At 42.1% G+C, this 15214-nt stretch overlaps 1 long non-coding RNA gene across 1 annotated transcript; it reads right to left on the bottom strand.

Annotated features, from left to right (window-relative positions):
- Window positions 1–268: 268 nt before the first annotated feature.
- Window positions 269–12408, bottom strand: LOC123653097. Its single transcript, XR_006742726.1, has 3 exons — window positions 12270–12408; window positions 8903–8908; window positions 269–280 (listed from the first exon to the last, which is right to left on the bottom strand). It is a non-coding gene; the product is annotated as an uncharacterized LOC123653097 (long non-coding RNA).
- Window positions 12409–15214: the final 2806 nt, after the last annotated feature.

The following is a 15214-nucleotide window of genomic DNA, read 5'->3' as shown; positions in this document are numbered from 1 at the left end:
AAACTATTTCTGGAATATCTGAATTTTTATTAAAAACATTCAAGATGCCCCAGAGATTAACTCAGTGGCTGGCCTAGCCTCAATCACCCTGAGCTGGCAATGTGCTATAGGAGCAAGTCCACAGTCATTTATGTCAGCAGGCCGGCTTTGGAAGTGCTCTCTGCCACACCTTACTAGGCTGTTATACTGACTGAGTGAGATCATGCCCATCAAAGACCCTGACATCCACTAAGGCCAAATAAATAGTAGCTTCCTCTCCTTGATTGGTGGGGCAAGGACCCTGCTACCTCCACTGGACTTGTCTTTTTACAAGTTTAGTTTGGCTTCTTATTGTGGCTGTATAAAATATAACAACAGTTTGCTAGGTCCCTTGTATCTGTCAGGCACTATGCACAATATTCTTCATATATTATGAACATACATACATACATACATACATACATACTAGTACATAAACATACACATTTTTTACCATCCCCATTTTACTTAATTTTTTTTATTTGTTGATTTGAGAGAAAGAGGAAGATATATAGATTTGTTGTTCCACTTATTTATGCATTTATTGGTTGATTCTTGTATGTGCCATGACTAGGGATCAAACCTACAACCTTGGCATTATCATGACGATGCTCTAACCAACTCAACTACGGACCAGAGCCTATCATCCCTATTTCATAGATGAAGCAAAGGCCTTAGCTGTAGAATGAGTGCTCAAGATGGTAGATTAGGTGACTAAAATAATATGTCAGGTTCTTGGTTCTCCAAAGGTAGTCCTCTTCTTGAACCTTCCTGTTGTCATGCCATCAGCTTTTCTCTGTGGGATTTGCATGCTAGTTAAAGACCCTTGAAACCTTCTGCTTGGCATACATTGAAAAGAGATATCTAACATGTTGAATTATCCAAGTTTGGGTTTTAGAATGGAGGCACACTTACTAGTCACTCATTAGCTTTTGAAATTCCTTTGACTACAAGGAGTTCTCACTGTGCAGATGCAAGCTGAAGCCACACAACATGATTTTAATAATCAATGGGGGAGATTAAGATTGTTCCATAGCCATTAAGTTTTTTGTTGAAATCTGCCCTTTAGAGGATATTTTCACCTTCATGTATTTGCTCAATTCTTGAAGTCGATAAAATATTGCTCTCACTGCTATTATCACCGTTAACACGTCTAAATGTTGAATGGCAGCTGACCACCTCCATAGTTATACAAGTTTTTATCTTCTTTTAGAGATGAGCTTGTTTGATGATGTCATTTCAGACTTTAAAAGACAAGATACTTGCTCATATAGACAGTTCAGGAAGCAATACAGGGCCTTGGGAAGAATTCTTCAAGAGGAGATAGATTTAAGTCCAGATTCTCTCCTCACTACATATTAAAGTCTTTCTTTCTGTTCCTTAAACAGAGTTCCAAAAATACTTCATCAGTGCAGTCTCTCCAGACTTGTTGTGTCTTAGGTCCTCCTGAAAGGGCATAAGACTGGTGACCAGAGGCTGAGGGAATAGATCTGGTGTTTAGAATGTGGCACTCCGGGGCACCTCCCTCATTATCTGCAAGGCTACATTGTAATGGGATGTGGGCAGAAGTATTCAAAAGTAATATCTTGGTATTTTGAAGAACCTCAATTATGACAATTCTTTCCACGATGTGGAGGAAAGGAGGTTTTGTGACTTATTTCTCAAGTGACTTATTTCTTTGATGCATCTAAAGGTTCTCTTTGTGGAGAGCATCCTGTCGGGGGGAGGCAGAGCCCTTGGGAAGTCAGGGGAAGGGAGGTGGTTTTGAGCTCCACAGGAAGATTGGCCGCAGCAGGGCGCTTTACAAAAGGAACAATGGGAGTGAAATTTCACAGCAGTGATTGTGATCTTGATGCTTCCAAATTCCCTCACCCATTGGAGCAGGTGAAGTTCAGGGCTTGCTGTCTGCAGAGCAAATGGGAATGGTTCCATCCTGTCCTCTTCTACACCGCTCATTCCTTCGGAGAACTGAGAGTAGAAGGAGTCACATTTCAAATAAAAAGCACATTCCTTTTTTGGTAGATTAAGGGACACCTTTGTGAGGGTGTGGGCTGTGTGACTTCCCTAATGAAATTAGCCTGCAAGCCTCCATTTGTTTGTTTGGAAAAGGGTACAGCCATCATCATCAGAGAAATTAATTGTTAAAGGATGCTTCAAAAGGGAAAAAGAGGAAAAGAAAATCAGCAATAAAGCTATTAGTAAGTACCAGTAAGTGCCAAAACAGGGGATCACTAAATTAATTCAATAGATATTTAATGAGTAAATACTTCGTGGTAAGCAGGGCTGCTTGTGCGATTGTGCAGGATGTAGAATGCACAAAAGCCCCCAGCTGCTCACAAAGAAAAGATTGTCAGCCCTGGTGTTAAAATGGTGAACCAAATAGACAAAATCCCTGTCCTAACAGAGCTTCCATTTCAGTGGAGAGTGAGACACATGAGCAGGCAATTATGGAACAGTGTGTGGGATGTTAAGTCTGTGGAGGGCCCTGGGCACATGAAGGAGGACTCTAGTCCAGGTGGAGGCTGCCTGGGGGGAGAGCTATCAGGCTGATAGCAGAGGGTGAGTAGGATTTAGACAGACTCCCAGACAGAATGCAGGCAATGGAGTGTTTCAAACAGAGGGAATGAGATTGGCAAAAACTCAAAAGTGCTGCTGAGCTTGGTACTTTCAAGGCTCTGAATGCATTTCGTTTTAGTTGGAGCATCAAGAGTAAGGATGGAGAATGAGGCTGGAGAGGTAGGCAAGGGCTCGCTCACGCAGAGCCAAGCAGACCGTTGTAAAGTGGTTGACGCAGTGAGTGAATGCTTTTAAGCAGGAAGCAGGGGTGACAGGAGCCGCATTTTGAAAAGACTACTAGTATAATGCGTGCAAGGTCCAGACAGATTGAAGGGGAACCAGACCACAGTGGGATACAAGAGAGACTGCCTTGAATACATCCTACATTGTTGTTTTTACTTTGGAACCATTTAGATAGTTTATTTCAACAGCATTTACATAAATTAAAATGTAATGACTTAGAATTGAAAGTAAAATGAAATGAATAGTTTAACTATGTGTCTCTGTGACAAAAACCACGCTGATAAGAGTTATTCCAAATGACTTTAAAAGACAATAAATTCAATCTTGGCCAGGTGGGTCTGTTGTTTGGATCATTGTCCCATTCACCAAAAAGACTGCATGTGGATTTGATTCCCAGTCAGATACAAACCTAGACTACAGGTTTGATTCCCAGTAGGGTGTGTGGTGGGGGAAGCAACCGATTGATGTTTCTCTCTCTCTCTCTCTCTCTCTGTGTGTGTGTGTGTGTGTGTGTAAAATCAATTTTAAAAACATATCCTCAGGTGAAAATTAAAGAACAAGAGTAAATTCATTGCCTAACCCTACTAGGACATGCTCTGAGGTAAAAAGGACTATAAAAAATGTCTTAAATTGTTTCCAGCAATTATTTTGTGGGAGGCAATGGGAATATAATTATTCTGAGATTTTTCCGTATGTTTTATGAACAGTATACAAAGTATACAATAAGTAATTATGTGAGTTTTTTCAGCATAGTTGAAAGGCGATACAAGGAAACTTCATAGGCCTGATTTGAATTGTAAATAGTATAATGAATTGATGCTGCATTTTGTATTTAAGAAAAACATATTATTTCCTTCTATGACCACTGAAAAGGCTAGCAACAATGACCAACCCATTTACCATTATATCACTACTGCCCAGAATGTGGCCCATAAATAATAAAAGGAACCAGGGATCTTGTGAGAAATAAATTATTCTAGGTCTGAGGCAGGATATAGACAGAATGAGCCTGGATATATTGTTCACACCAAAAGAACCTAACTGAATTAGCTCCTACTGGGCAAAGATGAAGAAATTAGACCATTAATAAGAACCATGGAAAAAAAGAAACCAATGTCTTACTCCATTATGGTTGCTGTTCCAGAAATAGCACAGATTGGGTGGCTTATGAACAAGAGACATCCCTGATCTTTCTGAATGCTGAGAGTCTGAAATCGGGGTGCCAGCATGGTCAGGTGTGGTGAGAGTCCTTCTCCTTGTACCCTCACATGGCAGACAGCAGAGAGAATAAGCAAGTTCTCTGGTGATTCGTATAAGGGCACTAATCCCATCTATAAGGGCTCCACCTGTATGACCTCTTCTAACCCTAATTATCTTCCAAAGGCCCACCTCCTAATACTACCCCTTTGAGGAGCTGGTTATTACCATGTGAATATCCATACAGCACAGTAAATATATTTAAATCTATGGATTTATAATAATAATAATAAAAAAAAAAACAATCAAAGAGCAAACAAAATAAAACCCTCATGGGTCAGTATTCCAGGATGAGAATGTCTGGCCTAATGGTCAAGGGTCCTTAAAGGCTACAGACATGGCTGAAATCTTAGAGCAATACAGCCAGTTCCTGGAATCTGAGTTAGACCTCAGATTTAAGCAGAATAGCACTTGTCTGTGGAATTTCTCTTTTGCAATGCTTAAAAATCCCAGTTGCACTATGGGGCTGAGAGAAAGCCCGTTATTACTTAAAGTAATAGGTCTCACTCACCAAAGCGATACCACGTTCTCCATTATAAATGGAACTACAGCTCTCTTTGGGTTGCTACCAAAATTTTTCTAAGGAACATCCATCACATAAATGAGATTTTCTAATCGTTTAAGCACAAGGATTTTCCAGCATTCTAAAGAAATTGATTCCTCTCAGTTTAAATTAAAAAATGTGCCTTTCTTTTAGGATATAAACAGTGACAGCTACAAAAGTACTATATCAAACACAAAAAAAGGAATTTCTTTCATTAAGTAATTTCCCAAAACTGTCATTTTCTTAAAGGTCACTTAAAAAAAAAAAAAAAAAGACTAATACAAAATCTGGTTGCTAATTTATGTCAAAGTTGCCCCCAGCATCCTTTCCCCCCTAAAAGCACACACAAAATTATAGTAAAAAATGAATAAAATTGTGAAGCTCTGTAAAGTAAAATGTAACCATGGAGAAACATAGGGCTTCTAATCCTATGCATTTTGTTGCTTAATTAATTACTTTTACTGTATTTTTAAATAAAGAAGAGTCACATCAATGTGGGCATACCTTAAGATATTGACTGAATGGTAAACCTAAGAGGTGACCCAATTTGTAACCAGAATCCCACTAGACATTTCCCATTAGCCTTTGCTCTCTCTGGTTTAAGAGAGATAGTTACAAGGATGTCAGCTTGCATTCTTAGTGCACTTAATTAGAGTTTCTTATAAGCCAATAAGAAAAATTTTTTTTTTATGTGCAGCTGTAATTCACAGAACAGGAAAACTGATAGTCAATAGGCATAGTTCATTTATAAAGTGAGTAAAGAAGATTAAAACAGCCATATGATACCATGTCATACATGCCTAACAGACTGGCAAAAAATTAAAACTGATCAACCAAGACTGGGTGAGGATGTGGAGTAATGGAAACCCTACTTCCACTGCTTGTTGGATTAGAAATCAGCACATGTATTTTGAAAACAATTTGGCATCATCTGGAAAAGCTGAATATTTTTTCTTGTTTGTTATGAAATGTTTCAAGTATATAAAAAAGTAGGAAAAATATAGCTAACACCTATGTATCTTCCACCCAATCTGAAAAAGGCATACTGAAAATGCTTTGTTTCTCCTTTTTTTTAAAAAAAAAAAAAATATATTTTATTTATTTATTTTTTTTTGTTTTTTTTTTTTTTACAGAAAGGAAGGGAGAGAGAGTTAGAAACATTGATCGGCTGACTCCTGCACATGCCGTACTGGGTATGTGCCCACAATCAAAGCACATGCCCTAGACCGGAATCAAACCTGGGACCCTTCCATCTGCAGGCCAATGCTCTATCTACTGAGCCAAACTAGTTAGGGCTTGTTTCTCCTTCTTAATTGTGTTTCTCCTCTTCCCAAATGAAATCACTGTCTTAAATTTGTTATCTGGCTTGTTCCATTACTTATGTATGCATCTATACACCTAGTCTTTGAACTTTACATAAATAATATTGTGTTCTATGTTCCTTCCTGCAACTTTTTTTTAATGTTTATTTTGTTTTGTTTGGGATCATCTTTTTAGGCTTTATCCATAAGTCCACTTATATGTATATCCCTGATATACGTAGCTGTAGTTTGTGTATAATTTCTTGTAGTGTTCCTTTGATAAATACACTGCAATTTTTTTTGCAATTTTCAACAGATAATCTATCAGCTGTATTTTTCCAGTTTTGTTTTTCTATTATAAGCAGTAATAAGCATTCCTGGGTAGATATTTCCTGTGAAAATGTGATAAGTTTTTCTGAGTGTGTATTGTACACTAGTGTGCAGTGGTCCATCCCCAAACATCTCAAACTTTAATATGCATTTAAATCTTTTTAAAATGCAGATTCTGATCCACTCAGTCTGGGATAAGAATAGAAACTCTACATTTTCAACAAGTTCCAAGGTGATGCCAATGTTAGTGGTCTGTGGGTCACCTGAGGGATTTATGAGATATTAATAGTAGTTTGTTTTCTAGGCACCTTTTTAGTACATCCTGATGCCCATCCGTAGGTGAACTTGTAGTCTCCTCATATATATCATCAATATATTTGATCTGCTTTACTCTTTAATACTGAATGGACCATTTACCACAATATACCCTCCCCAATCAAGTGAATATGTCATAACAATGTTTTTAAAAGATGACAATAGAGCTTGTTCACAAAGTCTTAAAGGTGCCATAAGACATACCTTGATTTTCATGTACAAGTGAAATTTATCTACATGGCCAGGCACTGGTGCTGAGCTGTCACTGACCACATATAGTGCCGGTGAGAAGGCTAAAAAGGGCTAATTCCAATGTAATCCTGATATTTGGGGGATATTGATCTGAATCCATGCCAGCAAGCTCAGTGTACATTCTTGATAACCTATAATTCAGTCACCACCTCCTTCCCACTTACTGGTCTTGCAGAACTGGCTACAGAGGCCATGGGGCTGTGGACAGTGCACTGTCTCGGAGGGAGGGTTATTAACACTGGCGCCAGGCCAGACCACCAGATATGGCCTGCAGAGCCCCAACACCTGGGGACCTTCTTGCAAGGCCCGAGAAAAGGACCGGAAATATAATCCATGTTTGTGGGATAAGACCACAGGGAGATATAAGGGAGGGCCCCATGCATGTTCCTTCACTCAGATTTGGAAGGCTGTTCCTTGAGTCCGCCAGCATATTAAACAGTGTCCCTCCTCTTCCTTAGAAGCGTCTTTGGTTTTCTTTGATCTTCTGCAACACCAGGATAAGAGGTGATGATGATGATTATCAACTGATCAAAATGCACTGTCCTTGGTCTTATATTTTATACTCTTAGCTAATTAGTGAAATTTGTTATTGAATGCTGTATTTTAATAAATAAAAGTAATCCATGTACTTGTTAAATTTTACAAGAAAGTCAGTCTCCACCCAGTTACATGACTGAGTTGTACAAGAATGCAGCTCTCAGCTTGAGTTTCCTCCTTTATTGTTTGCTTTGAGGAAGCGAACAGCTATGCTAGGGAAACCCACGTGACAAAAACCTACAGGCACCTCGTGTCGGTCCAGGAACCACAGGAAGTGGATTCTGCCAACAGCCATGTGAATTTGAAAGCGAATCCTTCTCCAGTCACATCTTGAGATGAGAATCAGTCCTGACTGCCACCTGATCACCACCGTGTAGAGAACACAGCTTGGCCATGTCCTGCCCCCTGCCCCACGGGAATTTCGAGAGTGTACTTGTGCATTGTTCTGACCACTAAGTTTGTAATAACATTTTACACAGCAATAACAAATTAGTAGTACCCTTCCATAAATGGTTTATATATGCAAGAGATTTATTTTATTTTTCCAATTTTGGAGATTATGCAACATGAACTCTTATTCATTTTTAAGACTGCTTTTTATTTCAGTGATGGAGGCTCCTGATTTTATTTATCCAGTCCCCATTTAATAGACTTTTTGTTTGTTTTTCTGGACCTTCCAAAGATCCCATTTGGTCACCAGGAAATACATGAAAAATATCCAAGTGGCTTCAAATGCCTAGGGATAGTAAATTATTATTATTATTATTATTATTATTATTATTATTATTATTTTACTACACTTCTGCTTTAGTTTCTGCTTCCCAGTCCTTTTTGTCTTTGGATGATTTCTTTCAGATGAAGTTTTATTTTATTTTATTTTATTTTAAAAGGTTGATTTTTTTAAAATATATTTTATTGATTTTATACAGAGAGGAAGGGAGAGAGATAGAGAGTTAGAAACATTGATGAGAGAGAGTCACCGATCAGCTGCCTCTTGCACACCCCCTACTGGGGATGTGCCCGCAACCAAGGTACATACCCTTGACCGGAATTGAACCCGGGACCCTTCAGTCCCCAAGCCGACGCTCTATACATTGAGCCAAACCAGTCCCGGCTCAGATGAAGTTTTAATTGGGATTACTAACCATTTTGGTTTGCTAAGACAGAACTGAGGGTTTTGGAATACAGGACTCTCAAACCAGAACAGTCCCTGTGGGGGGTAGGGAGGGCGGTTTTAGGAAACAATTGATCACCCTGTAATCCCTGTAGATGTTCAGATGAAAGGAAAGGAACCAGGTTCCACAGTTGCAGGTGACTTCCTCCAGCCTCAGCCAACTGCAAGGGAAGAACAATCCCTCACCCGCTTGGCTCTGCTTGGAGGCCCTGCAGGCTTCTCTAGATCTGGGATTCCGGGGAAGCCTCTGCTAAAAGCCAGTGTGCTTATCTAAAGCAGGAATGAACAGAAGACTTTGGATGTTTCCCGAACAATAATCTACCTCTTTTTTTATCAGCAGGATAAACCACTCAACCTAAGAGAATAGTTATCCACACAGGGCTTGGATTATCACCTCATAAAACAGCAGGGTGCTTCTGTTATCACCTAAATAAAGTCACCATCAAACTGGAACAAATAGTCCGGGAAGAGAGAGTCTCTGAAAAGCTAGGGACTGCACATTCTGAAGGCTTCGGAGTGTGCCACAGAGGGGCTGGTGGTGGTGCTTAGAGTCAGGCTGGCCAGAGGCCTGGCCATGCCTCTCAATCTTAGTTTGCCTATCTTCAGGGCCCAGCACATAGTAGGTGTTCAATAAACCTAGGTCCCATGCCTCTCCCTCTCTGATGAGAGATGAGTAAGTTATGCTGGTTGAACAGAAGTGGCCAAGCATTTCAAAAGGGGCCAAGAAGCACATTCTAACTTGATGTGACCCAAAATATTAAGTGCCCCTAAAAAGAGGCACTGAGGGGAACCCCAGGAGCCCTGCTTCCTGCACTCAGAAAAGGTAAAGGGCTAGATTTACTGGGCACGTGTTTATTATCCCCAGACACAGACGCATGGACATGTGCTCAGTAGAGCATGCGAGGGTTTCCCTTTCTCATGCTGTGCAGGGAAAAGATTTCCTGCTTTAAGAGTACTTAAATGTTGAAACGGGAAATTTGGATGGGCACCACACGGTGTTCCCCTGGGCAGGATGGTTCCTAGGCTCTTATCAGGTGGAGCTGAAGAAGGAAAGAGACCATGGGTGAAAGGTGGTATAACAAAGGTGGACATTTATTGAGAAGCACAGACTCTTATGTGGGTAGGGGGAAAGAGTCCCTTTTTCCAACAGTTTATAAAGGCTGCAATTTTTTTGTGCCTCAATATCCCCTGATTGGTTACTAGTCCCCTTTGATTTGATCACTATAGCAACTCCTGAGCTCAAGTCTCACACGAAGTTTGGGAAGTTCCTTCCTTCCTCTCCCTATTGTTCTCCTATCCCTCTGGGCTTTTCTTCCTCCTTTATTTTATAAATGTGTACCTTTTGCTACTTCCAGGTCCCTTGTCTTATGGAAATGTACCCTTTTGCAACTCTGTGGCCTTGTATTTTCCCCTGGACCCCTTCATTTTTACAATTTCCTAAACTTGCCTATTTCACCCCTAAAAATTCCTATTTCACCCTAAAAACTACTTTCAATCTTTTGTTGTAAGCATTCAAAACCATTGTTCTGTTCAGGAGGAAAAAAACACACCCATCCACTTTCATATGCTACAAGATTTTACGTTAAAGTACTTTCAGTCTTCTCTTTCTCAGGCTCAGAAAACCCAATTCACATTCCATTTCCCCAGGGACAGCAAATGTGTTTGTGTGGCAGCTTTAGGCTCTTCAACCCCAACTGTCGTTATGCCGTCATGCTTCTCAGAGGCTGGGGAGAAAGCTGTTATCTGTGTTTGCCAGTTCAGGACAGTAGTCAGGCTAAGTGGAATAAAAAGGGACCCCAGGGAAGGAGCACCTTCTTTTTACTTATGATACTTCTAAATAGAGACACAGATGCCTATGTGCTTGCTATTTTTACTTGCCAGTGTCCTGTCAGCAGAAGACCATGTAAAAACAACAAATACACACACACACACACACACACACACACACACACACACACACACACATCTGTTGGTGAAGCAGGGATTTGGGGGGAACACAGGCAGGCTTAGGAATTTTTTTTAAAATTGGGGTCCTGGAAAAGCTCGGGGCTGCAGACTGGGAGAAGGTACATTTCTATAACACAAGGAAGACAGGGGCAGTTATATTTCCATAAAACAAGGAGGCAGCAACTGGTATATTTCCATAAGACAAGGGAACTGGAAGTAGCCAAGGAAGGTCACATTTACAAATAAAGAGAAGGAAGTCCTTCATTCAGAAGGAAGGGGGAGGAGAAAGGGGGAAGAACCTCACATGTCCCATGTGAGGTTCCACCTTTGAGCCCAGGAGTTATTATAGTAACCAGTCTAAGGGACTAGTGACCAATCAGAGGGGATATCAAGACACCAGGATCTGTAGCCTTTATAAGCAATTGGGAAGAGGTACTCACTGGGACCCTTTCCCCCTCCCTACTTGGGAGTCTATTCTTGTTCTTCAAGAAATCTTCACCTTTGCTGTACCACTTTCTGTCCATGGATTCATTTTTCAATTCCGGTGGACAAAGAATCTGAGTTCCAGTCCAAAAATTCAGTATCATTGGGAAAGAAAACAAAATGATTAACTGAGAGTAGTGCAAGGTCCTAATGAATCAAAAAGGCCATAAAGATTTTTAGAATCCACAAAAACCTAGAGTCTCACTTGTTTCTCACCAGAAAATATCAAAAAGAGCTGTGGTTACACCACTGTTTCACCTGGGCCATGGAACAAGGAAAGGAGCCAGAGAATTGGGAAGGTGCTGAAAGGGCAGGGCGGGGCTATCTCCTGATCCTCCATTTTGTATGTCATTGTGTAACTGGACCCTAGCCCTCACCCAACCAATCAGGGTCAGCCAAAGAAGTGACATCACCACATCTCCCCCAGAGCCCTATAAAACCCTTTGATCTGTTGAAGCACGCTCTCTTCCGCCTCCCCGCTGTCAGTGTAAGTGAGACAGAGCTCTGGCTAGCCCTGAATAAATGGCTCTTTTGCCTTTGCATCAGATTCGGCTCCCTGGTGATATTTGGGGATCACGAAATCTGGGCATAACAGTGCATTATATGAATTTCCCTTTGTCACTGCCAGCAAGAAGAAACAAAGGGAGGTAGTGACCAATCCTGATTCCTTCTCTACATTTTCTCCTCTTACCGTCCTCATTTCCCAACCTCTCCCTCTGGCTCAGAGATCTTTTAGTGCTGGACTTTCTGACCCTGCATTTTAGGAAGTAGCTAGGCTTGCATCCCTGAAAATGTCATTCAAGGTTTTTGCAAGAATCATTTGGTCTCTTTGGGTTACTTCAACCCGTCCAGATGATGTGTGCATTTTTCACGAGTCCATGAGGAGAGAGGCAATTGAGAACTTCAAACTTTAGGCAATAGGGTGTTGGCTACCCACATTCAATAATAAAGTAAGTAGAGAAGGCAAGTCCATATAGAGCCAGAATCTTGTGAGAAGGCTAAAAAAGATTAATTCCAATGTAACCCTGATATTTGGGGGATAGTGATCTGAATCCATGCCAGCAAGCTCAGTGTACATTCTTGATAACCTATAATTCAGTCACTACCTCCTTCCCAGATACTTGTCTTGCAGAGCTGGTTACAGAGACCATGGAGCTGTGGACAGTGCACTGCCCCAGAGGGAGGGTTATTAACACTGGTGCCAGGGCAGACCATCAGATATGGCCCAGAGACCCCCAACACCTGGGAGCCTTCTTGCAAGGCCCAAGAAAAGGACTAGAAGCATAATCCATATCTGCGGGACAAAGTCTACAGGGAGATATAAGGAAAGTTCCAATGCCTGTTTCTTCACTCAGATTTGGAAGGCTGTTCCCTGAGTCCACCAGTGTATTAAACAGAGTCCCTTCTCTTCTTTGAAGCGTCCTTGGTTTTCTCTGGTCTTCTGCAACACTTGCACCTAACTGATTACTAGATACTTTACTTAGGAGCATATATTCCAGTTTTTCCTATATCATACCTAGCATTTGGAACGGAATGTTAAAACCAAGATGGAGTGACTTTTGTTTTTTCTTTTTCTTTTATTTTTCACACCTAACCCAGTAGAAGGTCCTCCAGAGCACATCCTGAATCAATCTGCTTCTCAACATTGCTAATGCTGCCACCAAATGCCAGGCACTGTCTGCTCATCCATATCATTCTATCATGTCTTCAGTTGTCTGCCTGCTCCCATGCAGGTGTCATCTTTATTTGACACTCAAAGGAATTAAAAGTCATAGGGTCAAATGACAATGTAATCATTCAAAAATATTCTGAGCACCTGCTTTGTGCTGCCAGATGGTTGTTTACATTACATGATCAATAAATGGTAGGGCCAGTTCTATCTGACTTAAAATTGGTTCTCAGTCTCATACACCATATTGTTACCAGGAATGTTCCAGAACATTTCCTCTCATGTAAGAGACAAATACGTAGGAAACAGTAACAGCACATTGTATATAAACTTATTGGTATGTAAATATATCACATGTTTTCTAAAAATAAACTAACTCAACCTGGAAGCTTTGGAAGGTTTCTCAAGAGAACCAAACTGATCTATAGAAATTCCTCCCAAGGAATCTGACCACTTTTTCAAAGTGGCTTCCTTTATTTGAAACTATTGGCCCAGTGCACAAAATTCATGCTCTTTAAAAGGGGATTAATTAGAGGAAATAATTTAATATTTCTATTTGCCCTTTCTCTATAAGAGAAGTGTCAGAGATGAAAGAAAATTAGTAAAATGTATATGAAAACTTTCCTCCTGTCAGAGTCTGGGGCTCACTACAAGACCCAGAATCAAGTCCCCGCCCACCCACATACACCTCAGAATATCGTGAGACCCAGACCTGGCCGCCCCCCACCCCCACTGGGATAGACCCAGACCCTTGTCAAGCCCTGCCTGGCAGGGAACATAGCCTCAGGCCTCTTGGCCTGGTGCCAGGACAGGGGGCGTGGCCTGAGGTCTCCCTGCTCAGACTGGGGCAGGGGCATGCCTAGAGGTCCCCTGTCAAACCCCACCAGGTGTGGTCACAGCCTGAGATCCCCTGTCAAGCCCCTCTGGGTGGGAGGCATGGCCTAAGGTCCCCTATCAAGCCCCACCAGGCGGGGGGAGGGACACACAGCCTCAGATCCCCGGCCTAGCACACGGAGGGATGCACAGCCTCAGCTCCCCTGACAAGCCCCGCTGGGTGAGGGGGTCTGGCCTGAGTTCCTCTGACCCAGCACTGGGGGTGCACCTTGAGGTCCCTCATCAAGCCCCATTGAATGGCGAGCAAGGCCCGAGAGCCGCTGTCAAGCCCAGACAGACAGGGGGCGCAGCCTCAGGTCCCATGGCCCGTGCTGGGTGGGAGGTATGGCCTGAGGTCCCCTGCCTGGTGCCAGGGTGGGGGGAACAGCCTGAAGTCCCCTGTCAAGCCCCACCAGATGGGGGTGCAGCCAAAATTTCCCTAGCCCAGCACCAGGATGGGAAGCACACCTTGAGGTCCCCCATCAAGCCCCACTGGGCAGGGGTCGTGGCCTCAGGTTCCCTGGCCTGATGCCAGGGCAGGGGGTGAGGTCTGAGGTCTCCATCAAGCCCCACCTGGGTGGGGGATGTAGTCTAAGGTGCCCCGTCAAGCCCTGCCAGGTGGTGGGAGTAGCCCAAGGTCCCCTAGCCCAGCACAGGATGGGAAGTACACCTTGAGGTCCCCTGTCAAGCCCTGCCGGGTGGGAGACATGGTCTAAGGTCCACTGTCAAGCCCCATGGGGGCGGGAGAGGGAATAGCCTCATGTCCCTGCTGATTGCTCATTAAGGCTCTTATGGGAACTAGGCTTCAACTGTGGGTGCAGCCATCTTTGTGATGGAGTGATGCTCAATTAGCATATTCCCCCTGTATTAGATAGGATGCCTTCCAGTTCACATTTCTGGCTAACAACTACTCAACTCTGCACTGAGAAGTCTTGGCCTCTCCATGTCAACAAAAATCCCCTTCTTCTGAGCTCCTTAGCTGCCTGGGTTCACTTTTATCTTGATAACTATGACACTGCTTTACAACATTGGGTTTTTACCTACAAATAACTTTGTCAAATGCTTTCAAAAATATGAGATACAGATGATATATCTAGAGGTAGAGACTTGGAAAATCAAGTATCAGTCACTACACCAGCATGGAAAACAAATAGTCACTTCCCTTTGGTTTTTCTAACGATTCACTTAAGACTCATTTATCCTTAGCAAAATGGTGACAGGGTGGTGGTGGTGACATTCCGCAAGCAAAACATAAATCAGAAACGACTTTTCCTCTCCTCCAGGAAGTGGAGCGTCTGTAATTGTGCTGCTGAAAGCAGCGCCATCCTAGCCCTCAAAGGAAGTGGAAACTTTATATATATATAATTATATATATATAATGGGGAAGAGAATGTGGGAACCCAAAGTAAAGAGAGATCAGCTGTTCAGATGAAAGAGAGGTCCACCTTTGGGGCCGCAGGCTGAGCTATGAATATATATATATATATATATATATATATATATATATATATAGTTCTGAATGAATTGGATTTTAGTTGTAATGGCTGTTGAGGCTCTTCATTCAGCAGCTTCTTCATCTGAGATGTGCTTGCATTCAATGTCGGGTTGACGGTGCTGGATGCAGCAAACAAGACTGCACACCATGGGGAGCCGTAGGCCATGTCAGTGAGTGTCAGGAGGGCTCTGTTATAGGATTTGGATTTCTGCAAGATGAT

Source organism: Pipistrellus kuhlii, unplaced genomic scaffold (assembly GCF_014108245.1).
Source record: "Pipistrellus kuhlii isolate mPipKuh1 unplaced genomic scaffold, mPipKuh1.p scaffold_m20_p_3, whole genome shotgun sequence".
Classification (NCBI taxonomy): domain Eukaryota; kingdom Metazoa; phylum Chordata; class Mammalia; order Chiroptera; family Vespertilionidae; genus Pipistrellus; species Pipistrellus kuhlii.
This window is presented reverse-complemented; position numbering and strand designations above follow the sequence as displayed.